The following is a 25,006-nucleotide window of genomic DNA, read 5'->3' on the forward strand; positions in this document are numbered from 1 at the left end:
ATCATTACAGCTAGACTGATATGCGTGTGCAGCTGAGCACGAGACAGTAACATTTATTTTCAACTAACTAGGCTATCATTTCTGCCTACAGTTAGAGTCATTCTTCACACAAGTTCGCGTGCGGTTAAGGAGCAGACAGTAACAGTTATGCTTGGCTTTGCATATTGCCCATACCTGTTTTAATGCCCATGTTGAGTGAGTAGGAGCATTCTTTGTGCAACGCAGTAGACTAACTAGGCGTCTGCTTGCGGTTAGGACGTGGAGTCGATCTCAAGAGCTGATACAGCACGAGACCTTCCTACATTTACCTCAAGCATACGACATCACCATGAAGCCATCCAAGAAAGTGAAGCCTGGACTGTCAACCTTTAATGACGGCAGCATGATGATGTGCTGAGCAGTGTAGCCGTGTCCGAAATGGGAGCGCCCTGAGGTCATCAACAATGAGATAAGTGAACAGGTGTTTTGACATGTGTTAGGGTAGTTATGTTTCGTAGATAGGTTTCTTTAATGTAATTATATTGCTGATTAAGCCGTTCAGGAAACCTTTTTATGAATGTAAGATGTTGGTTAAGCCCTTCAGGTGACCTTTCTATGTAGATAACATGTTGGATAAGACCTTCTGGCAAGTAGTTAATTTTCACAGGACTACTGCATGTGTAAGTGGTGTTTTAGCTTTGTTATACGGGTTACGAGGGAGACAGGTGTAACTTAGGTTTTTTACTATGTAAATATTTCATTTTATTCCTTTATGCATGTTAACGGAGTTAGTTGTATAGTTAGCGTCTTCAAATGGAAAGTTCTTCCAACTTAAGATGTCGAATGGGAACTTATTTTACTGTTAGTTAACTTAAAGAGAGGATTGGCATGATTACATGTGTGCATGTATTTCAGAGTGATGGGATAAGCAGTGTGCATGAATTTGCAACGTTGAATCAGTAAGGATTTTCTAAATTTTCCGGCAGAGTTTTTCCACAACTGTGTACTCGATCCGAACCTGGGACTTAGGGACAAGTGTTAAATAGAACGGATGATATTGCGTAAATTATGTGAGGAATTGACACATGGAAGTGTTTTTAGTTTTACTGAAATAGACCCGTGATGAGGTCAGGCACATAGGCCTTAATTTGAATGAGAAAGAATGATCCCATGTGTATTATGAAGAGGGCCAGTGAGCCAGTGAATACCTGCTTTAGAGGAGCAGAAAATTTAAAGTGTCCAATTTTGGCAAGACAGTGTCAGCTGTGTGTGAAGAACTAGGTCGTGTTAAAAAGGGTCTGTTTATATATTTTTTTGTCGTGTGAGACGACCTTCACCTATCCCACTCTTACAGCGGTCAACGACACAGCATAACACCCTAGGCGAGGGGAGATCCTTTCTTTAAGAAGACTGCGTGTGAAATATGTTTCTTTCATTTAGTTTGTTTTTAAATTTCAGGTGTCAAAAAATTCGTCTTACTGAGTATTGTCATATTATTGTGCTTATTGTGATGTTTATGTTTTGTTGTATTGTCATATGTGTCGCTGATTAGGGAGTGATGTAGCAAGTAAGTTACCGTACATAGTTGGTTGCGGGTTCAATCCCATCCTGTGCTTAGTGAGATTCGGGCTCACATTCAACTTCTGTAATTTTGGATGGGAATAATTTAGTCCTGTTTTTCTTGTACATGTGTAAATATAACCCGTTTGCGAGGGAATTTATAATAGTGATATTTTTTAGATCTTCGAAGTATTACTGCTCCTAATATTATAAACCTTTAAGGTTATGCCAATGCATCATATAAGCGCCTGTTCACACTTATCGTAAATCCTCAAGGTGAAAGCAATGTTTGTTGGACTCCATGAATCAGTTGTTTTTGCCATTTCATAGCATGTGATGTAACTTACAGTTTATTGCCATTGCATTATGTAAATCTTGAGTTCCTTTTCTACTTTCATTTTTTGTGCTTTCGATTATTAAAACTTATTTAACTTATGTTGTTCCTCATTTACTCACACAACGGCGTTTCCAGTCCGATTAGATCTTTAAGATCCTCTTAGTTATAATTTATTAAGGTCACAGGACCGTTCACGCGCTCTTCGACTACTAGACCGGTGCAGCAAGGACAGGAAAGATAGGTAAGATAGGTAAGAAACCCGTAACCGCTCAACTTACCTAATTAATTAAGTACCTGTAGGGTATAATATGTATCCTCATAAAAAGAATTCAACTCTTTTTTCACCCCCTCACCAAGTTGATTTTCCCCCAAAAATGCGTGTTTCTTTATTCTTAAAGGAGATTCCAAATACCAATCTTCACGTCTACAACATCTTTAGTTTTTGCGTTACATGTATCCTCATACAAAGAATTCAACTAACTTTTCAATTTTTTCACCCCCCCCCCCCCACCTTTTAAGTGGATTTTCCAAAAACAAAAATATAAGTTATTACTTGTTAAAGAAGACTCCAAATACCAATTTTCACGTCCCTGCACCTTCAGTTTTTGAGATATAAGTATTCCCATAGAAAGAATTAATTTTTTTCACTTCCTTTCACACTCCCCCCTTAAGTCAATTTTCCGAAATAAAAGTGTTATTTATAAAGGAACTTCCAAACACCAATTATCAAGAATGTGACATCTTCAGTTTTTGAGATATATGTATCCACATAAGAATAATTTAACTCTTATTTCAACCCCTCACCAAGTTGATTTTCCCCCCAAAATGCGTGTTTCCTTATTTTTAAATGAGATTCCAAATACCAATTTTCACGTCAGTACCATATTTAGTACTGAGATATAAGTATCCTCATACAACTAATACAACTAATTTTTCAATTTTTCACCCCAATCCCACCCCCCACTTAAGTGTTTTTCCCGAAAACAAATTATCTACGTTTCTCTACGTTTACAGGATATTCCAAATACCAATGTTTACGTCTGTAACGTGTTACGTTTCTGAGCTATACTGTAGAAATTGTATTTATAAAAATTCACTCCCTTTGTAACTTCTATTCAACCCCCATAAATTGGAATTTCCAAAAACAAAAAAATGTTGTTTCTTTATTTTTAGAGGAGATTCCAAATACCAATGTTCATGTCTGTAACATATTCAGTTTATGAGATATAAGTATCCTCATAAAAGTAATTCAACCCATTCTTCACCTTGTTTCACCCCCTTAAGGAGATTTTCCGAAAACAAAAAGTACGTGTATCTTTATTTTTAAAAGGAGATTCCAAATACCAATTTTTACGTCTGTAAATGTTAAGTTTTTGAGATGTAAATATACTCATTTAAACAATTCACAGCCCCCCTTTCAGCCGGTTAGCTACTTCATATTAAAAATCCTCCCTTAGTGAGCACCTACACTCTAATATAAATGTATACCCAAAATTCCATTTCTTTATGTCCAGTAGTTTTGGCTCGGCGATGATGAGTCAGTCAGTCAGTCAGGACATGCTATTTGCTATATAATACATAGATGTCAATAATTATTTAAAAACATTCACCCCTTAAAAAGCATTCATTCCTCCATTACTCTTCGACGTACAAAATCAAAATTTCACAGCTTGGTCGCTTTTACGTCCTAGATGTTAAATAAGACAGGATTTAAAACATTCAAATTCTTCCGTAAGGGGTTCAAATGAGTATTAGATCATAAAATATATAATCATTCCCCAAAACCGTTTGACGTACGAACTGGGGCGTATTTTACAGGCTTAGCTGACAGTGGACTCACCAAAATGTAAAACTTTGAATAATAACTTTCAGTTTAAAACTGTAGCGAAGCACGGGTATATTGCTATTCGCTGTATATTTTATCATTCATTCTGGTGGTTCTGCATCTCTGTAGATCGTATTATGAAGCCGCGCCTGATTCGGATCAAGTAATTTTCCGATCTGTTTAACTGTCGTCAGGACATCTTCATTAGGAGGACTCTGCAGGACTCCAAATATTTTCTTCTAGAGACTGTTCCATTTTTGTGGTTCTGTACTGAAGAGACCTTACTTGAGCCATTAAGAAAGCGTTTTCGGACCTCAAGGAACCGATGTCATTTAAACAACGCTCAATAATGTCTTGTTGTTTTGATAACAGGGAAGGATTTGCAACTTTGTTCTAGCGCCTGATATTCAGGGGCCTTTATCGGCTAAGTTCGTGCATCATCGTCGTGGCAGGACATTTAGCCACATCCTCCCTCTGCTTGAGCTTTTCAAAACTAAGGATTTTCACTTTCCTCGAGTCAGTGTATCATGAAGAGAATTACAGTCCCAATGATTTAACTGAACGCTCAAAATGCTACTGCCTCCCCAGTTTATAATCGGTTCTAATGCTACTTGGTACACATTCATTATTTTCTAACATTTTAAAGAGAAAATAAGTGGCTAATAATTATGATAAAAGACATACATCTACTTACAAATATTCATACTATCATGACGGAAGCTCATATAATATTGCAGATGCAGAAGTCACATGTACACTGACTGACAGAGCAAATGCAACACCAAGAAGGAGTGGTCAGAACTTTATGCCAATTGCAGGGTAGACTGACGTCACTGAGGTATGCTCATGATGTGAAATGCGCCGCTGTGCTGCGCACGTAGCGAACGATAAATGGGACACGGCGTTGGCGAATGGCCCACTTCGTACCGTGATTTCTCAGCCGACAGTCATTGTAGAACGTGTTGTCGTGTGCCACAGGACACGTGTATAGCTAAGAATGCCAGGCCGCCGTCAAAGGAGGCATTTCCAGCAGACAGACGACTTTACGAGGGGTATGGTGATCGGGCTGAGAAGGGCAGGTTGTCGCTTCGTCAAATCGCAGCCGATACCCATAGGGATGTGTCCACGGTGCAGCGCCTGTGGCGAAGATGGTTGGCTCAGGGACATGTGGCACGTGCGAGGGGTCCAGGCGCAGCCCGAGTGACGTCAGCACGCGAGGATCGGCGCATCCGCCGCCAAGCGGTGGCAGCCCCGCACGCCACGTCAACCGCCATTCTTCAGCATGTGCAAGACACCCTGGCTGTTCCAATATCGACCAGAACAATTTCCCGTCGATTGGTTGAAGGAGGCCTGCACTCCCGGCGTCCGCTCAGAAGACTACCATTGACTCCACAGCATAGACGTGCACGCCTGGCATGGTGCCGGGCTAGAGCGACTTGGATGAGGGAATGGCGGAACGTCGTGTTCTCCGATGAGTCACGCTTCTGTTCTGTCAGTGATAGTCACCGCAGACGAGTGTGGCATCGGCGTGGAGAAAGGTCAAATCCGGCAGTAACTGTGGAGCGCCCTACCGCTAGACAACGCGGCATCACGGTTTGGGGCGCTATTGCGTATGATTCCACGTCACCTCAAGTGCGTATTCAAGGCACGTTAAATGCCCACCGCTACGTGCAGCATGTGCTGCGGCCGGTGGCACTCCCGTACCTTCAGGGGCTGCCCAATGCTCTGTTTCAGCAGGATAATGCCCGCCCACACACTGCTCGCATCTCCCAACAGGCTCTACGAGGTGTACAGATGCTTCCGTGGCCAGCGTACTCTCCGGATCTCTCACCAATCGAACACGTGTGGTATCTCATTGGACGCCGTTTGCAAACTCTGCCCCAGCCTCGTACGGACGACCAACTGTGGCAAATGGTTGACAGAGAATGGAGAACCATCCCTCAGGACACCATCCGCACTCTTATTGACTCTGTACCTCGACGTGTTTCTGCGTGCATCGCCGCTCGCGGTGTCCTACATCCTATTGAGTCGATGCCGTGCGCATTGTGTAACCTGCATATCGGTTGGAAATAAACATCAATTATTCGTCCGTGCCGTCTCTGTTTTTTCCCCAGCTTTCATCCCTTTCGAACCACTCCTCCTTGGTGTTGCATTTGCTCTGTCAGTCAGTGTAAATATCACTGCTTCACATGAATGCTTCATCTTAAAATGACAATTCATTTTTCTATAATTAAAGCATGTAGAACATATTGAGCACACCAAGTTATTCATGACTACTTTAGAATTAAATAATACACTTGCTTAATTAATAATTTCACCCCAAAATTCTCAAAGAAAACTCAAGTTCTCGTTTTAACAAATTTCGTCTGACTACCGCAAGCTACAGATTACAGGTTGAGGGAAAGCAAGAAAAGAAGTCTTGTCTATAATTAAGAGATGTACCGGTAGAGCATACTGGGCACACGAAGTTATTCACGACACGTTTATAATTCAATAATACACTAGCTTAATTAATCATTTCATTCCAAGATTCTCAAAGAATCAAAGGTGAGTGGGACTTGTGAGACACGATGCGTTCGGCTCCATGAGCCGAGTGACAGTGAATATAGCCAAAGACGACTCCTGACTGTCAGTCGCTAGACGAAAGTGGATTTGCATCAAGCTTATCATGACAGGAAGTTAATGATTTTCCGATGTCGTGTTACTCATATTTTAAATGTTTTAATTTCTTCCTTTGCTTCAAGTAACAACTGCTGAACTACACGATGTTCTCAGACCTCAGACGAGACTGTTGCAGTGGCACTGACACTACTTTCTTTTACAGGACGTAGTTTACATACCCAGTAACATTTAGGGGCAATACATTCGCTGGCAATAATATTAACTATTATTATTACCGTTGCTTACGTTATTATACAAGACTGGGAAATAAGCAATGAGAAGTGACGTCACCGAATATAATTTTCAGTTCTCCCGCTAGGATCGCCTTTCTAAGACACAAGTTTCGAAAATTTTATGTTCAGCATGAACCTTGTGACAAGCACTTGTGAAAATTCACGAATGTACTTATGATCCATTTTTGTTGTAGTGCAAATAATCCGTCAATATTATGTTAATATGTCTTGTTGGAAACGTTTTTACATCAGAATCTTGAGGTTATGAGTCGTCGTAGTATGGACCCACAGTCGACATTTATACATAGGCCTATTTTCAAAGGTGCTGTAAAGTTTTTGTGAGAATCCATAGTCAATTTTATACACGTAAAATGTAATACTAAAAAAAAAAAAGAAGTCTTTGCAATTGGTTTCCAGTTCCGATTCGCCATTTGAATCTCACATCACTGCCCAGCCTAACTTAGCTTTAACACTTTTCTATTCAAAGGTTTGCTGTGTGTAAAATAATATGACAGAGGAATCCTGTAATGTGTGGAAAGACCTTTGAACAGAATGCAGAGCAATTTATTAGAAAGCTTGTCTTCAATACCGACAGCATCTCTTTACAGTACATCAGTCATTCCAAGAAGCTTATACAAATTACTTTCACATACTAGCCTTGATTGTATTGCTATCTCATCATTATCGTACTGTAAAGATTTATTTTCTGCAGTCAGACGAGCTCGTACCAAAGAAGAACTTCCTATCTCTCCTCTGGAATGGCCAATGTAAGTTTTGAAGATTTTTGGTGTGGTAGGTGCAAAATATTAAGAGATCTTAAGAACCTGTAGCCTGTGGATGACCTGTTGGACAGTAATATGCAGACCTTTATAGTGTACTCTCTGAATTTACACTTTTGTTTACAAAAAACTTGAATCTACTCAATCAACAAATTTGCTTTCAAATCACCTTGTTCACCTAGTTCTGTAACTTAATTTAGTTGACTCTCAAGTCGATGTTAATATTTTTTTTTGAGTTGATGCACCCTTTCTTTTAAAGTAATAATAATATTTGTCTGCTTCACTATAAGTGCTGCTTGTTTCCTACATGTTCTAACTACTCTGTTCAGTTTCAAACCTACTTTAGTGCAGTATAATTTAAGTTTAATAGAACACTCTGTGCCGTGGTTTTATATAAGGGTTCACTGACGATTGCAGGTGGAGGGCCCTTCTCTTCGCTGGCTGTAGATGTGGTTGGTTCTACATGAAGTTCAATTTTTTTTGTAGGGCCGATGATCTTCGATGTTGGGCCCCTTAAAACAACAAGCAAGCAATTTTTTTGTAGAGTGTAGCTTTTCCACTTATGTAGTCTTCCTCCTATGTGGTCTTCCTGTATGTGATTGTGTTTGTTTGTGTCCGGGAAAAACTTGAAATACAGATTGAGTGACATTCGAAAGTAGGATTTATTGTTCTGTGTTTACGCTAATCTGAGTCCTTAAAATGTCTACTGCAAACAGTGGAATGCACACTAGGTTTCCACAGAGTTCCCAGTCTATTTCCTTGACGAGAAATTGCCAAATACCATCTAGTTTTAAGTTCCTCGACTTTGAAAATATGTTAAATGAAATGCCACATCCTTTTGAGGTCTTTGATTTACAGTAAGAAACTCTACAGTACACTATGATTTTTAAGAATTATCCCATGTTCGCATTACGTAAATACGGTCATTAATTTCAGCCACTAAATTATAATCACCCGCACTACCACAAGAAAGCTCATAGAGTAATAAAATGCGTCTTGACATGATCGTGAGTGTTTGAATGAGTACTTCAACCGCGCAATTTTATGACTAAGAAGAGCGCACCTAGCAGCAAAACGATGCGAGCGGGAACCAGTTTCAATCAATCAATCAATCAATCAATCAATCAATCAATCAATCAATCAATCAATCAATCAATCAATCAATCAATCAATCAATCAATCAATCAATCAATCAATCAATCAATCAATCACTACTGATCTGTATTTAGGGCAGTCGCTGAGGTGGCAGATTCCCTATCTGTTGTTTTCCTAGCCTTTTCTTAAATGATTGCAAACAAATTGAATATTTATTGAATATCTCCTTTGGTAAGTTATTGCAGTCCCTAACTCTCGTTCCTATAAACGAATATTTACCCTAATTTGTCCTCTTGAATTCCAACTTTACCCTCATATTGTGATTTTTCCTACTTTTAAAGACACCGCTCAAACTTATTCGTCTACTGATGTCATTCCACGCCATCTCTCCACTGACAGCTCGGAACATACCACTTAGTCGAGCAGCTCGTCTCATTTCTCCCAAGTCTTTCCAGCCCAAACTTTGCAACATTTTCGTAACGCTACTCTTTTGTCGGAAATCACCCAGATCAAATCGAGCTGCTTTTCTTTGGATTTTTTCTAGTTCTTGAATCAAGAAATCCTGGTCTGGTGAGGGTACCAGTTTCACGACCAGCGAAGCCTTGTCTTTCCCAGCATTGTATAAAAGCGTACGCAACGACTATTATTATTATTTCAAATGATACCTTATATATGCATAATATAGAGATTGTAATTCGTGTGCATAGAATGTAAGTAACGTCACCGTTTTTCCCTCATATGTACTTTTCTATTACGTACTAACTGTAATACCCGTCGTTGACGAGACATTCATATAGAATGTGCAAAGTTATCAAACTCCCCAGCTGCTTTCCGCCAATACTCGGGACGCAGCAGTAATACCATCTATCGGAGATCAGTGGCAGATATCATATCACAACAAGTTAGTGTAATATTACTGTTGATCAGTGTTGATTTCCAGGAGAGGACAGTATTTATGTCCATCTCCGTCAAAGTACCTATCAAATTAGATTAGGCATCCAAAATTTATGTTAGTATGACCATCCTACTTCTGACTCATGTCCTCATGTTAGATAGTGAAAGTCTCCGTGCAAGTGTCACCATCCCACTTCTGACTCATCAAGGTAGAGTGAAAGGCTCCGTGCAAGTCTTCCAACCCCATTCTGTTTACCCTCCAGGGTTGGTTTTTCCCTCCGACTCAGCGAGGGATCCCACTTCTACCAGCTCAAGGGCAGTGTACTGGAGTGTAAGACTTCCGGTCGGGAGGATACAGAAGGATACCTTGCCCAGGTGGCCTTACCTCCTATGCTGAACAGCGGCCTTGTGGGGGATGGGAAGAGTGGAAGGGGTAGAAAAGGAAGAGGGCATTTTCCTGGAGGAGAAGTGGGAAACCGCGGAAAATCACTTCGAGAATGGCTGGGGTGAGAATCGAAACCCCTCTGCTCAGTTGACTTTCCGAGACTGAGTGGATCCAGTTCTAGCCCTCGTACCACTTTTCAAATTTCGTGGTAGAGCAGGGAAACGAACCCGTGTCTCCGGGGGGGGGGGGGGCAACTAATCGCACTAACCACTACACCACAGAGGCGTACATATATAAATATGTAGGTTTTATATTGTATCTCTATCATACTTGAAACAAATAAACATTTATTTAAAGTACCGTTATCTGCTCTGGAGGATACAGGTGAGGCGCTCTGAACAGTGTGTCTAGAGGATCCACGCGGTCCTTTACCAGAGCGACCTTGATAATCCAAATAAACTGATACGGTTCTGACGTTCAGCCGTTAATATTTACTTACAAGTTATACTGTGTTGTAACCCAGCGGCCGAAATAGCTCAGTTGGGAGAGCGTTAGACTGAAGATCTAAAGGTCCCTGGTTCGATCCCGGGTTTCGGCACATTATTTTGTTTCAAAGTTAATACGGGAATAAAAATGTTGGGCTCAAAATCACAGCTTTTCAAGGGATATTGCGTTCGGCATATTTATCGGCCCTCTTTCTCTTTGAGCCTAATTTACACACGGAAAGTTTAGAGGAGTCAAGTGGCAAGTTGCCTCGAAGCTTCCACACATAAACAGGGGAGAACAATCAAGTTGTTAACTTTCCTTCAGGCGGTTACTAAGTTTAAAAAAAAATACGTCTACTCTATTATTCACATTTCCGTCCCATGACAAACTAGACTCCATTGTTATTCATATGTAAACCCCAACTTGTCCTTCACCGTACTGGTCCTCAGCACGTGGTTTCAAGATCAGGAGAAAGTGGAGGCCTGATCACGACTCCGTCTGCAAATCTATCCATCGAATGTTGCGTTCAAAACGTCTCTCACCATCAGTCCATTTTAACTTTCGAATTGGCTGCAAGTATTCAAAACATGGACTGTTATCTAGCTCCGTCAACACTTGTGCTTTTGTTCACGTAGTTGAGGACAATTTATTTTTCTTTTGGGGGGATGGGAAAATTGGAAGAGATAAGTAAGGAATAGGAAAGGAAGCGGCCGCAGCCTTAAGGTCCACCTCTGTGGTGTAGTGGTTAGCGAGATTAGCTGCCACCCTCGGAGGCCCGGATTCGATTCCAGACTCTGCCTTGAAATTTGAAAAGTGGTACAAGGTTTGGAACGTAGTCCACTCAGCGTCGGTGGTCAACTGAGAAGAGGTGGGTTCGATTCCCACCTCAGCCATCCTCGAAGTGGTTTTCCGTTGTTTCCTACTTCTCCTCCAGGCAAATGCCGTGATGATACCTAACTTAAGGAAACGGCCGATTCCTTCCTTGTTCCTTATCTATCCCTTCCAATCTTCGCGTCCGCTCTCACAAGGCCCCTGTACAGCATAGCCTGGACAAGGTACAGGCCATGCTCCCAGTTGTATCCCCCGGATCCAACGTCTCAGGCCCAGGTTCCCGCCCTTGAGGTGGTAGAGATGGGATCCCTCGCTGAGTCCGAGGAAAAACCAACCCTAGTGGATAAACAGATTAAGAAAGAAAGAAAGAAAGAAAGAAAGAAAGAAAGAAAGAAAGAAAGAAAGAAAGATTTTATTACAAAATACTCTTTAATTCAATTCCATACTTTTATTTCATCGAATTTATTAACTTGCATTTACACCCTAATACAGAAAAAAACACTATAACATGAAGAAGTAACATTTCTCTCCCCTCTCCAATGGACAGAATCAATCAATCAATCAATCAATCAATCAATCAATCAATCAATCAATCAATCAATCAATCAATCAATCAATCAATCAATCACTACTGACCTGCTTTTAGGGCAGTCGCCCAGGTGGCAGATTCCCTATCTGTTGTATTCCTAGCCTTTTCTTATATGATTGCAAAGAAATTGGAAATTTATTGAAAATCTCCCTTGGTAAGTTATTCCAATCCCTAACTTCCCTTCCTATAAACGAATATTTGCCCCAATTTGCCCTCTTGAATTCCAACTTTATCTTCATACTAGCATGTGCTTTGCCTGCGTTTGGTAATTCAACCGTTTGATGTTTCTAAACTCTTTATTTAAAAGCAAATTAAAGCATTATATTTATTAACTCACATCTTTTTGACGTAAATTGCGTGAAATGCATTATTTTATTTTTATTATATTGTTACTTTCAATGCTTAAGATACCGGGTTGATGGATGGTACAGATAATATTAAAACCATGTAAAAGACCATGTTATATAATACAAAATATATTTTGTTTCCTTAGAGCTTCGGAATAACATATAATAATGTCCTTCCATTTGGAGGTAAGATGTATACTGTATTGTATTTGCCTTTCGAACTCTTGAACAATCCACGTACAGTTGACAATGGCAAAAGCACCGTTTTCGAAGATGGAGTCCTGCAACTTTAAGCGATTGTCCTATGTCAAAATTTCATATCTCTGTGTGTCGTAGATTTGACTGGGCTTCGCATACATACACACAAACACTTCCTAATATTCCCTTTGGGAAACTTTTACCCCCATCAACGCAGTAATTAAAACTGAGAGGACTTTTCCTATTTGTGAAACTCACAACCTGACTTTTATCCCCGTTTATCATCATACAATTGCCTACTCACCATCTCACAACATTATCGAGGTCATCTTGCAGTTGCTCACAGTCTTGTAACTTATTTATTACTCTGTACAGAATAACATCATCTGCGAAAAGCCTTATCTCTGATTCCACTTCTTTACACATATCATTGATATATATAAGAAAACATAAAGGTCCATTAATACTGCCTTGATGAATTCCCCTCTTAATTATTACAGGGACAGATAAAGCTTCACCTACTCTAATTCTCTGAGTTCTATTTTCTAGAAACAGAGCCACCCATTCCGTCACTCTTTTGTCAAGTCCAATTGGGATCATTATTGCCAGTAGTCTCCCATGATTTACCCTATCAAATGCCTTAGACAGGTCAATCGCGATACAGTCCAATTGACCTCCTGAATGCAGGATATCTGCTATATCTTGCTGGAATCCTACAAGTTGGACTTCAGTGGAATAACCTTTCCTGAACCCAAACTGCCTTCTATCAAACCGGTTATTAATTTCGCAAACATGTCTAATATAATCAGAAAGAATTTTTTTTCTAAGGTAGTCCAGTACATGGGAACCCCAGGGCGAAAATTATGCCCTCTTACTCATCTGTTTCCGTGATTACCTGATGAGCCAGAAAAAGTCGCGTGTTACCTACACTGGCGGGGGAAAATTCACTCTTTCCTACCAGGGATTTGGTAGGGAAGATTTGAAACCCCCTCATCGCTGGGCTGAAAAATTACTCAACTAGTAAGTGGGTCAGACTTTTGAGAAAGGGAATTTTGTACCTGTTAATGAATACCTGAACTTGTTATCAAATTTTGAAAATGCTGAAACTTATCATTTGGAACACAGGAGCCAAGGGCCGCGAATACGGTAACGTGTATTAGGCTTCTTGGTCCTGATGACCCGTTTTAGCAGGGCGATGCCCGTATCACTTGATTGGGTTAAGGTGATCCGAGATCGCGTCATCCCAACATTCCTCCTAATCTGCCGGTTGATGGTTGGTATGTGAAGATTCTGGTGAATCTTGTTGTTGGATGTATACCATGGCGAAGCACCCATACGCCGCAGTACCTTGTTCTGGAACACCTGGAGACGCCGAATATGCGTCTTGGCCATATAGCATCAGGCATCACAGCCATATAAAACGATTGGTCGAATGCAGGCGAGGTACAAATACCTCTTGATGCAATCGCTGAGGTGCCGATTGAGTAGCAGAGGGCGCAATGCTACCGTTCGGGCGTTGGTACACTGTAATGCCTGGTCTACATTCCATCTCCAGGTTATTTTCTTGTCCAGAAGCAAGCCAAGGTACTTGGCCTTAGTCAGCCATGGTAGCTCAGTCCTCCGAATGGTGAGGTGACGAAACCTCGGTTGCCTCCTCGAAAAGAGAATCGCCTGGGTTTTGTCCGGATTTATTTTTACTTTATTCTTGGTACACCAGTATAAAAAATGTTTAATCCAGGCTTGCATTTTCGCGATGGCATCGCAATATCGTCGCTGGGCGCTATAAACTGCAATGTCATCCGCGAACTGTTGGATCTCCACTCCTGCTACCCTAGGGAGATCGTTCACATATAGGGCGTACGCTACGCCGTAGTGTGAACGATCTCGTAGCGTAATAGACCAGGCGCAATACTGCCAACGGAGCTGATCGTTTGGACCGGAAACCAAACTGCTCCGGTCTCAATATCCTACTGGACCCGAGGTACGAATTGAGGCGTTTGAGAATAAGTCTCTCGAAAATCTTGGAGAGGTGGGATAAAAGGCTGATAGGTCTGTAATTTTGAGGAAATAGCCTGTCTTACCCGGCTTTGGAATAAGGCAAATCTTTGCCGTCTTCCAGGCCGATGGGTAGTAGCCCATGGAAAGGCAGGCTGTGAAAATGGTGGCAAGGAATACCACTGCCCTGTAATGAAGGGACTTGATCTCCCTAGCAGCCCCAGGAGACTTATTCTCACTAAGTCCTTTAATACACTTGCAGGACTCTGCAAGTGTGATGTCAGTCACAGTGTCCCGTGGCGTCCTGCTTTGCTTGAAAGCTGCAGCTCTCCGTTCGATTTGTCGGTCGGTACGGTCGTCATCGTTGCGGGTATAATGTACTACACACTGACTCTCAGTTGAGTCAGAGAAAGCTTCAGCTTTCTCCAAGAGGGAGAATACGGGTCCCTGTCGGCCATGAAGAGCACGACGAGGTTTCCCGGGTTCGAGTCAGACTACAAGTAACCCTCCAAAACTCGCGGTTGAAGTCATTTTCAGTGAGAGTGCGACAGAGTTCCTCCCATTTTTCTATCTTATGTTCCAGCAAGCGCTGGCGGACGACCTTGGCAAGTTCCTTGTATTCTGCCCGGTCAGCTGGATCGCGGAAGAGTTGCCACCTCTTCCGATAGCGGTTCTTTATCATGATCAAATCCTTGAGGAGATCTGGATTAACCTCCTCAACTAGTGGATTGCGGGCCGAGCGGGAATTTCGAGCAACTTCCCCGATATGTTTCCTAACGTTGAGCATCTTACGAGTAAGGTGCTCAACCACCCTGTCAACATCATCCCGAGTGCGTATATCAAAAGGTTTTAAATTTCGATCCACATGTTTGGTAAACCTGTGGTATTCCAAGTTGGCTGGAAGGATCAAACGAGATGGCCCCTCTAGACGCTCGCTGGTAAGATTGAAAATAATGGGATTGTGGTCTGAATTTAGTTCACATGGAACAGCAAAATCAATGGTTCTGTTGTAATGTTTTGAAACTGTCACATCTATGACGTCAGGCAACCCATTAGCCGGGTATATCGTGGGCTCCGTGGGAGCGCACACCTTGACGTCACTGTCTCTCATATAAGCACTTAAGATTCTCCCCTTAGGATTGGCAACCCTAGAGTTGCAGTCTTGATGCTTGCAATTGAGGTCACCAGCCACTATGGTGGGTACGTGGCCAGGGTATTCTAAAAGAGCATTTAATTCAACGAGATATAAAGGCGCATTTGGTGGTAAATAGGCCAAAGATATTCTGTAATGATAGTCCCGATGTCGGATTTCTATCCGGAGGGATTCTAGCACGGAGTGGGGGAAGGGGTCGAGCACGTGATGAGTAAGGCTAGACCTAACCAGCACGGCCACACCCCCACCCTTCATCCCGGCCCTGTCTTTCCAGTAGACTACCATGTTTTTGATTCTAAAAGGCATATGCTCCTTCAGAAACGTCTCATTCAACAGCATGATGTCTAGGTTATGGTCAGAGATAAAAGCCTCAAGCTCATGCCTCTCACCGATAACACTTTGGTAATTCCAAGCACCAACCTTTAAGTCCATAGTCCGTGGCGTCTGTTGCGTCGTCTAAGGGGCTGAGAAATACCGCATAGCGGTATCAATCAGCACCAGGATTTTGTCAAAGGTTGTAGTGCACGAAGTCAATTTGGTCAATGTATCCTTAAGTATAGGAATGAGTGTGGAAAAACTGATCTGCCGAAGCAGACCAATGATGTCACCTAGACCTGACAGGTCGGGAGGGGAGTTCCCAATGTTACTTGAAGTGGTGGCTGCGGGAGATGTCGTAGGGGCAGCAGCGCCGCCGAAGAGGCTCACGAACGAGATCCCTTCAGTGACAGATCGAGAGGGTGGTAGAGCACTCTTTTTCTGAGCTTTAGTTGCTCTATTGTTCGCTTCTTGGCAATGGCCTCTCTGAATAGTTGACACCCTCTGCACGAAGCTGGGTGTTCCCCTAGACAGTTAACGCACTTGGCGGATGCCTCCGGGGTAAGCGGGCAGGCAGCAGCCAAGTGGTTCTCTCCACACTTGACACACCTAACCGACATCTTGCAGTAGTTAGCAATATGGCCCAACCGCTGGCATCGGAAACATTGGGAAGGCCCCTCGCGGGCCCGGTAAGCCTCAATCGTAACTCGAGCGCCACAGAGGTAGCGAACCGAGTAGACAGTCTTGCTGAACTCTTCGTTTGGAACAGTGACGCCGATCACGCTCATTGGGATAACCTTGTTGGTGGTGGCATCCCTTTTACCGTACTAATAAATATCCTTGGGTTCGTACCCGAGCGCGATCAGCTCTTCCTTAACCCAATCAACATCAACTGTTGAAACGATATTCCGAATAATCACCTTCAGCAACCGCTGACTAGGCAGCTGATAGGTGTAGAAGTTAGCATTTGAAGTCTCGAAATATTGGGTCAACAGCCGGTGGTCGTCTTCGCAGTCGACGTGATACTTAAGAGCATCCCGAGTGTTTATAACCCGAAGATCACCAGTTCATCGCTGCTTAAGATATCTGTAGTGCTGCTGGTAGTTAGTTTTATCGTGAACCACTACTGGCGGCAGCGACTTTTTCTTAGGGATTGCTTGTACTTCCATATTCTCGACTCCCCCACCAGGAGCTGTGGTATTGGCAGTCCCATTCCCGTCAAACACAGACGGTGGTGGCGCCGAACGGGAGGCACTCGTAAAGGGGGCGGCTGCAGTCTCTGTCCGTGGTGTCTGGGACTGTGCAGGCACTAGTGTCTCTGGCCCAGTGCTGCCACTGGTGGGCAATGCCGAAAGAGGTTCAAATTTATTGGTAGTTTTATTGTAAATTTTGCTTGGTGACGTAGCCGAGACTTGCTCTAGCACGTAGCGGGATTTAGACTTTCCTTTCACCTTACGTGCGACTGACCAGGAAACCTGGGAGTCGTAAGGTTTCTGGGTGGCAGCAAGAATTTTGGGTTGTTCCTCAATAGTTTTCGCGTCTGGTAATAAAGTAATCTGAAAGGAGCTGGCGTGTGGCCCAGAGCCTCCACCAACTTTACCCAATCGATATCCGTTATTTTGCAGGGATCGTCATCTGATTGGCCGGCCGGGGCGGTGGGACTCCACCCCCAGCTGGGGGCTCAGACATACTCAATCCAGGTCAAAAACCAGAAACAGGAAGGGCCGGCAATCTCCAATCCACTCCAGTCAAAACACTCGCGCTTCCACTCCAAAACACAGATCGGGCACAAAACACTACCGTCCGTTAGCAGAGTCAGCTCGCGAATGCATCAGAAAGAATGCTTTCCCAAAGCTTACATACAATGCATGTCAAACTGACTAGCCTGATCAACAGCACTTCCATACTTCCCCTCCTCTCTCCAAGGAACAAAGTACATTGTCATAGAATTTTCCACTCACACTTCTGCTTAGCTACCAAGACTGGGCAAGGCCACGACCGCAGTCCAGAATCAGTTGCTGAAGATGACGGACGATTGATTAGCAGCTTAGATAAGTACAGAAACATCTCTTTACCTTAATAAGGTGGTAGTTGAAGGCTGCTACAATCATTATTTGTCATTACTTGTTCATACTCGTAATATCATCAACTCTCAGACACTGACAAGTTTACGCAACTTAGACAATATTTTACATATCGTATATTCAAGTGACTTGATATAATCTCAGGATGTTCTTATAGAACGAAACATATTATTCTTTGTTTAATAGTGTGTACTTTTTACAGGTATGTTATAGTGTTATATGCTTTATAATGAGTGTTTGCGACAGACTGAAAACCGAATATCCGTCATAACACACATTCCGCGCGAAAGGTGGAAACACAGTTGTTACATATCGCCATCGCTGTGGTAGAAGAACTGCATACTGTAGTTACAACTCACAGATGCACGCATTTGTTGGGTTATGTCGTTGTTGGTGCGCGGACTGGTCCAGTATGTCCGTCCATCTGTAGAAATGGAGGCAAACAAAGAAGAGCAGATACGAGTGGTTCGTTTTCTGATAGTTGAGGGTACTGGAGTACCCGAAACTCATCGTCGCATGTCTGCTGTGTATGGCGAACACTGCATGTCATGACGAGTGCGCACGAGTGGTATAGGAGGTTGCGAGAAGGGCGCACATCACTGCAAGGCGTTGCGCGTTCAGGACAGGCCCATCGAGTCATTACTACTGATACCGATGTGATAGGGCGGCTTGATGGCGTTTTCGTGAACTTCGGTTTCATTCGGTCGAGAAGTGCAAGAGTGGGTGCGGTTGTGGATCGTCAGCGACCTACCTCTTTCTACAAAACTGGAATTGATCGTCTCGTCTTCCAATGGGATAATATAATTAACGCTTTTGGTAATTACTTTTGCATAAAACCATTTCATGATCACGTTGTAGCGGGTGTTCGTTTTTCATCAGACTGCCCCTTATACATTAGGCGTCATCTTTCAGATGTGCAATCACCCCTTCTGAATTTCGTTTATCTAGCACAACTCCTTCGTGTTGGGAATCCATTTTCAGCCAGTGTATTTAATATAATTTCAATGTACAGTCTGGCTCCAGGGCTAAATGGTTATCATGCTGGCCTTTGGTCACAGGAGTCCTGGGTTCGATTCTCGGCAGGGTCGGGAATTTTAACCATAATTGGTTAATTTCGCTGGCACTGGGGCTGGGTGTATGTGTCGTCTTCATCATCATTTCATCCTCATCATGACGTGCAGGTCGCCTACGGGAGTCAAATCAAAAGACCTTCATCTGGCGAACCGAACATGTCCTCGGACACTCCCGGCACTAAAAGCCTTACGCCATTTTTTTCAATGTACATATCAAACATAATAAATCAATTATCTCATTAAAAACATTGCATGTTTATCGGTGATGTTATGACCATTCGAAGTTAGGTGTTTTAAATTACCAATCTCCCCTATTTACGTGTTGTAGTAAGTATGTAAAGTTGAGAGCGAAAAAGGCACTGGTAAAACCCCAATTAGAGTACGGTTCCAGTGTATGGGACCCTCATGAAGATTACTTGATTCGAGAATTGGGATAGATCCTATGGAAAACAGCACGATTTGATCTGGATGATTTCCGACAAAAGAATGTTACGAAAATGTTGCAAACTTAGAGCTGGGAAGACTTGGGAGTAAGGAGACAAGCTGTTCGACTAAGCGGTATGAGTGGAGAGATGGCGTGTAATGACATTAGAAGACGAATAAGCTTGAGTGGAGGTTGTATTTTTTCTTTACAAGTTGCTTTACGACACCAAAGGTGTACCGGTCGAGTTGGCCGTGCGGTTAGGAGCGCGCGGCTGTGAGATTGCATCCGGGAGATAGTGGGTTCGAATCCCACTGTCGGCAGCCCTGAAAATGGTTTTCCGTGGTTTCCTATTTTCACACCAGGCAAATGCTGGGGCTGTACCTTAATTAAGGCCACGGCCGCTTCCTTCCAACTCCTAGGCCTTTCCTATCCCATCGTCGCCATAAAACCTATCTGTGTCGGTGCGACATAAAGCAACTAGCACAAAGGTCTTTCGGCGACGATGGGATAGGAAACGGCTCGGAGTGGGAAGAAAGAGACCGCGGCCTTAATTAAGGTACAGTCCCAGCATTTTCTTGCTGTGAAAATGGGGAAACAATGGAAAACCATCTTCAGGGCTGCCGACAGAGGCGTTCGAACCCACTATTTCGCGAATGCAATTTGACAGATACGCGACCCAAATCGCAAAGCCACTTGCTCGGTGCGCGGAGCTTTTAAATGTCCGAAGATGAAATTGGAATTCAAGAGTACAAATTGGGACAAATATTCCTAGGAATTAGGGATTGCAATAGTTTATCAAGGGGCATGTTCGATAAATTTCCAACTTCTTTGATACGACTGTTTGTGATTAATAAGAATAATAATAACGTCTTTGAAATCACTAAGTAAGCAATTGATAGGGAATATGCCATCCGAGCGACAGCCCTGAATACAGATATATTTTCCATGATGTCATGACAAACAACAACAAACAAACACAGACAGACAATAATTAAACCTTCCTTCGACATCCGTACACTTTAACGGAGGCAAATATTTGAACTTTAAAGACAATATTATGACCACAGTATGGGAAGTTTGAAGCTGACTTTTCCAAACACGAGTCCAGTGAATCTCGTATGTCACACAGAGTACGATGGATATCTCAAGATTTTTAGTCTTCCACTACAGAAACATCTTCAGTTCTAAGTGTTAGGGAACTTCTCCACTTAAGTCATGCAGGCACACTTTGTTGCGTAATAAGGAGAAAAAGTGACCGACCTGGCGTGAACTAATCCAGCCGTAGAAAGAATGCGTCCTTGGTCAGACGCATCAATTTTCCGGCTGTTGGCCATGCATAGTACAAGGTGAAAACATTTTATTCTCTAAGACAGGATGGCAGCAGACAAGTTAAACATTGTATCTCAACCGAGAGTAATGCTACGTGCAGGCACAGAATATATCAACTGTGCTCATAAACCCTCAGTGGGCGGGGGCGGCAGAATACATCCTCGGTGACCCTTGCCAGTTGTGAGAGTACAGCAAAAGGGGACCCAATGGTTTTCAACTTGATAGCGTGGTTTGGAGACCGCGGAATCTCTAGCTGAGCCTAGAATTTTTCTACTTACTTGCGGCAGTCATCTCAATTTCATATTTTCTATCAAACCTTCCTTGGTGAATCTTTGTTTTCTTCGAACTCTATGGTGTTAGGTTTTCAAGGCCTGGGGAAACCTTCATTTTCACGCTCTTTATGACCCTTTCTTTTCTTTAAATTGACACATTCAGTCCTCGAAGGATCATACCACTTCCATTTTTACCTCTGATTAGTGTTGAGAGAGAATGTTTGACCAATTATATTGCCTCTTATAACAACAATCTGCCCCTGTCTGTCGTAAGAATCTATAAGAAAATGGAACTCCTCAGGTGCACTCATTTTGGGAGCATAGGTTGGCGATTACAGGGCCCCTATCTGAGTCTGGCACTGCTTCCACTTTCTCGTGTCAGGATCCCATGTTCTCCTCCAACTTAAATTGTATTAGATTGCGAGGTCGTGAGACCTTCTATTTCATAACCCTCATGCCTCTTCTCTTTCTTCTGTCAATAGTCATTCTCCAGAGGGTTGGAGCTCTTTATTCACTTTTGATTAGAGTTAGGGGGGGGGGGGGTTATCTTGCTGTACAGAGTAGGCGCAAAGTCCCCTCACCCTCATAAATTAACAATGCATGGTGTTACGTGCCAGCCCTCCGGTAGCTCCCTTCGGTATATCCTGGAAGGGATTAAGTCAGACCAGGGTGCTCTCAACCAGCCTGGAGGACATGGCCGGTCTTTCCCCGTATTATTCTCCTCGTCTGGCTCCCCCCCTCCGAGCGCTTCCTCAAACGGGTAACGAGAAACTTCCCTAAGTCTGTAGCCGCATCGCGAATATTCCGGCACCTGATCACCCGAGCTATAAAAAGGAGGCTAGCCGCAAAAAGGGAGTCAGTTTTGGAGTTCAGCTGTCGGAATGGGGCGACAGTAGTGTTAGCTGCCGCCTGTGTCCCACCCGAATCTGAACGAGGAATAGTAGGTTTTATTATGTCGGAGTGTCGAGTGAGTAGTTGGAGTGAGACGGTAGTAGTGCTGGTTGCCGACATTGCCCACCGGAGTCTGATGTGAGTTTGAAGTAGTATGTGTGTACTACCAAGGACTGTAGTCGTGGAGTCAGAGTATGGAACAGTTGATGCGAGCAGTGTTAACTGTCGTTGTATTAAGGAATATTGTAGTACTGGCTAACACTGTTCAGTCATTGTTGTGTGACCGCTGTTATTTGTCAGTATTGTGTAGTTCACTGCGTTTGGATGTGAGAATGATGGACTTTCTCTGTAGTCAAACCAAGCAACAGTGGCCGTGTACTGTGTAGAGATGAGAAGAATGCAAGAATGAGGAATGTAGCCTGCAAGCACGAACTTCCTGTTCTGCCCAGACAGATTGCCTCTCATCTGTTCTTATCTGCTGCACGAAAACATTCACTCACACTTTGCAGTTTGCTGGATTACAACTGACAAGAGCGAAAAGCTGCCAGTAGAAGATAATATACAGTCGCCTGGGTAGTAGCGGAGTTGCTATGGTAACAATTGCGTCACTGGCTCTGCTGGTGAAAACCCCTTCGCCCCGTGCCTCACCGGGCATGTGAATTCTTCTGATCTCCCAACAATACTGTGTCCTGCAGCCCTGTGTTCAAATCTAGCTGTCTGGACGCAGCTACTGTACGGGGAGACTGGACTTGCGAGACGAAGTGAAAGTAAGGCCAGCTGTCAATCAGGATTATCGTCTACCAGGTAATATCAGCGAGCCGGACCACTTACTGTGAGGAGAACGGAGAATTTGTAAATACACAGCAATTAGAGGACTGTGGTCATTCATAACTGAAGAGAATTGTGTGTTTGTGTGTGTGTGTGTGTGCGCGCGCGCGCGCGCGTGTGTGTGTGTGTGTGTGTGTGTGTGCTGTAACACTATTACATTTATCTGTTTTCTGTTTTAGATATAAACTAGAACACAAAAAAGCAATGGCAACATGGCAAACGATGCAATACAAGGTTAACGACATCTCCAAACTACTTACTGGTTGAGTGGTCGCACGTGTTACCCTGTCTCTCCTGTACTTGCATTATGCACTCATCACCTCCCTTCCCCTCCCATTGTTAGTCAGTAGTGGAGAATACCTCCTTCTACTGCACTGAGTCGAGTTATCTTCTTCACGCTGAAGAAACTATCCAAGCTGGAGAAGCACTGTTGCAAACCATCACAGCAACTCGTAAGGCCAAGTGGAGCAACGTGGTAGAGAACCTCGATATGAAGTTGAACATTCGACAGGCCTGGAAACTGCTTAAAAACCTTAGCGGAGACGCTGTAAAACTACAGAAGAACTTTACCTGAGCGGCACCTAATCAAGTAGCGACCCATCTCCTGCTGAATGGTAAAACAAAAGAGCGGGTGAACAAAGAAGCTCTTCCGCGTGTTTTGGAAACAGAGAATCACTTCCTCCGAGATCACTTTTCTACGGATGAACTTGAAGATGTACAAGGCTGCTGGTGTTGACGACCTACGAGTTGAAGAGATAAAGAACTTTGGCCGTAAAACCGTGGAGTGGTTACTAAGCCCAATGAACACGTGCGTCGCCAAGTTACACATCCCTACAATATGGCAGAAATCTCGAGTCATCGCGCTACTCAAGCCTCGGATAGAACCAAACGAACCTAAGAATTTTCGACCTATTTCCCTGCTATTAGCATACCTTCAGGATAGTGGGACGTCTCGTAACCGTATCAGTATCATGCTCCAAGAGAAGTTCATACTATAAAAAGCAGGCTTTCGTACAGGCAATTCATGTTGTAGCCAGATCGTGAATCTCGCCCAACATATAGAGCGTGGTGAGGTAACTAAAGTCACCTTCGTTGACTTAACAGCTGCATACGACACTGTGAATCATAGGAAGCTGATGAAGAAAGTGTATGATCACACCAAGGGCCACAAACTAACATCCCTTATCATCACCTTCCTTCAGAACAGAAGATTCCAAGTCTCGCTACATGGTAAGAGGAGTAGATGGCGAACACAGAAGAACGGTCTTTCCCAAGCTCCAGCGCTATACAACATCTACTTAACATCAGCTAATTCCAGTAAGCACCAGGCTCTTCATCTATGCCGACGATACAGCGGTAGCTGCTCAGGGATCGTCCTTTAAAGAAATAGAAAGAAAGTTGACTTCAGCGATGGATGAACTCTCCAAATCCTATGATGCCAACCATATGAATCCGAACCCCAGTAAAACACAAGTGTGTGCGTTTCATCTATGAAATAAGGAAGCGCGGCGACAGATGAACATCACATGGCGAGGGGAACGACTGAAACGTTGTCCACCACCAGTTTATCTAGGTGTCGCACTAGACCGCCGTCTAATGTACAGGCAGCTATATCTGAAAATGAAACAGAATGTCAGTGTTCGCAATGGCATACTTAAGAAGCTGATCGGCAACACCTAGGGAGCCAACCCACACATCCTGAGGACTTCTACACTTGCGCTATGTGTGTCAGCCGCCGAGTATGCCGCTCCTCTGTGAAACGCTTCAACACATGCTAAAAAGGTTGATACCGCGGTCAACGATACTTCAAGGATAATCTCGGGATGCCTAAAACCAACACAGTGCAGAAACTTGTGCCCGATTATTGGAATAGCCCCACCCAACGTCCGGAGGGCCACTGCTGCAGACGCCGAGAGAACAAAGCAGGAGAATGGCCATCGATATCCACTCCATCGTCACCAAGCAGCATCGTCTCACCTCAGATCCCGCAAGAGCTTCCTTGCCAGGGCTCTGCCGCTTGAGAGAACGCCAGATATACCTCTTCTTAACAGATGGAGGAGCTCACTGCCAACAGGCATGTCACCAAAGGAAGAACTAGCTCCTGGCGCCGACCTGTCTTACCCTGCAGTGAGGTCCCTCAACCGCTTACGAAAGGGCGTCCCTACATGCAAGACCAACCTGAAGAATGAGGTATCCTTCCAGCAAACGCAAACACGTCGTGTGAATGTGGTGCTTAACAATACCCAAGCCATCTACTTATCTGCCCCATCCTGGACAATCCATGCACATCACAAGACGTTTTTAGAGAAAACAACAAGGCTACCGTGGCTGCAGTATTTTGCTTGTGCTGATCGGACATAGAAATTAATGAATTAAGTGGAAATGGAAAGTGGCCAGCTAAACTAAAGAGTATGAGTTCACTGACAGCTATTAACGTTTCGGA

The 25,006-nt window shown here is 43.4% G+C and overlaps 1 non-coding gene across 1 annotated transcript; it reads left to right on the forward strand.

Annotated features, from left to right (window-relative positions):
• Nucleotides 1-10,273: 10,273 nt before the first annotated feature.
• On the forward strand, nucleotides 10,274-10,346 carry TRNAF-GAA (transfer RNA phenylalanine (anticodon GAA)). Its single transcript has one exon. It is a non-coding gene; the product is annotated as a tRNA-Phe (tRNA).
• Nucleotides 10,347-25,006: the final 14,660 nt, after the last annotated feature.

The sequence above is a fragment of the Anabrus simplex genome, chromosome 3 (assembly GCF_040414725.1).
Source record: "Anabrus simplex isolate iqAnaSimp1 chromosome 3, ASM4041472v1, whole genome shotgun sequence".
NCBI lineage: Eukaryota > Metazoa > Arthropoda > Insecta > Orthoptera > Tettigoniidae > Anabrus > Anabrus simplex.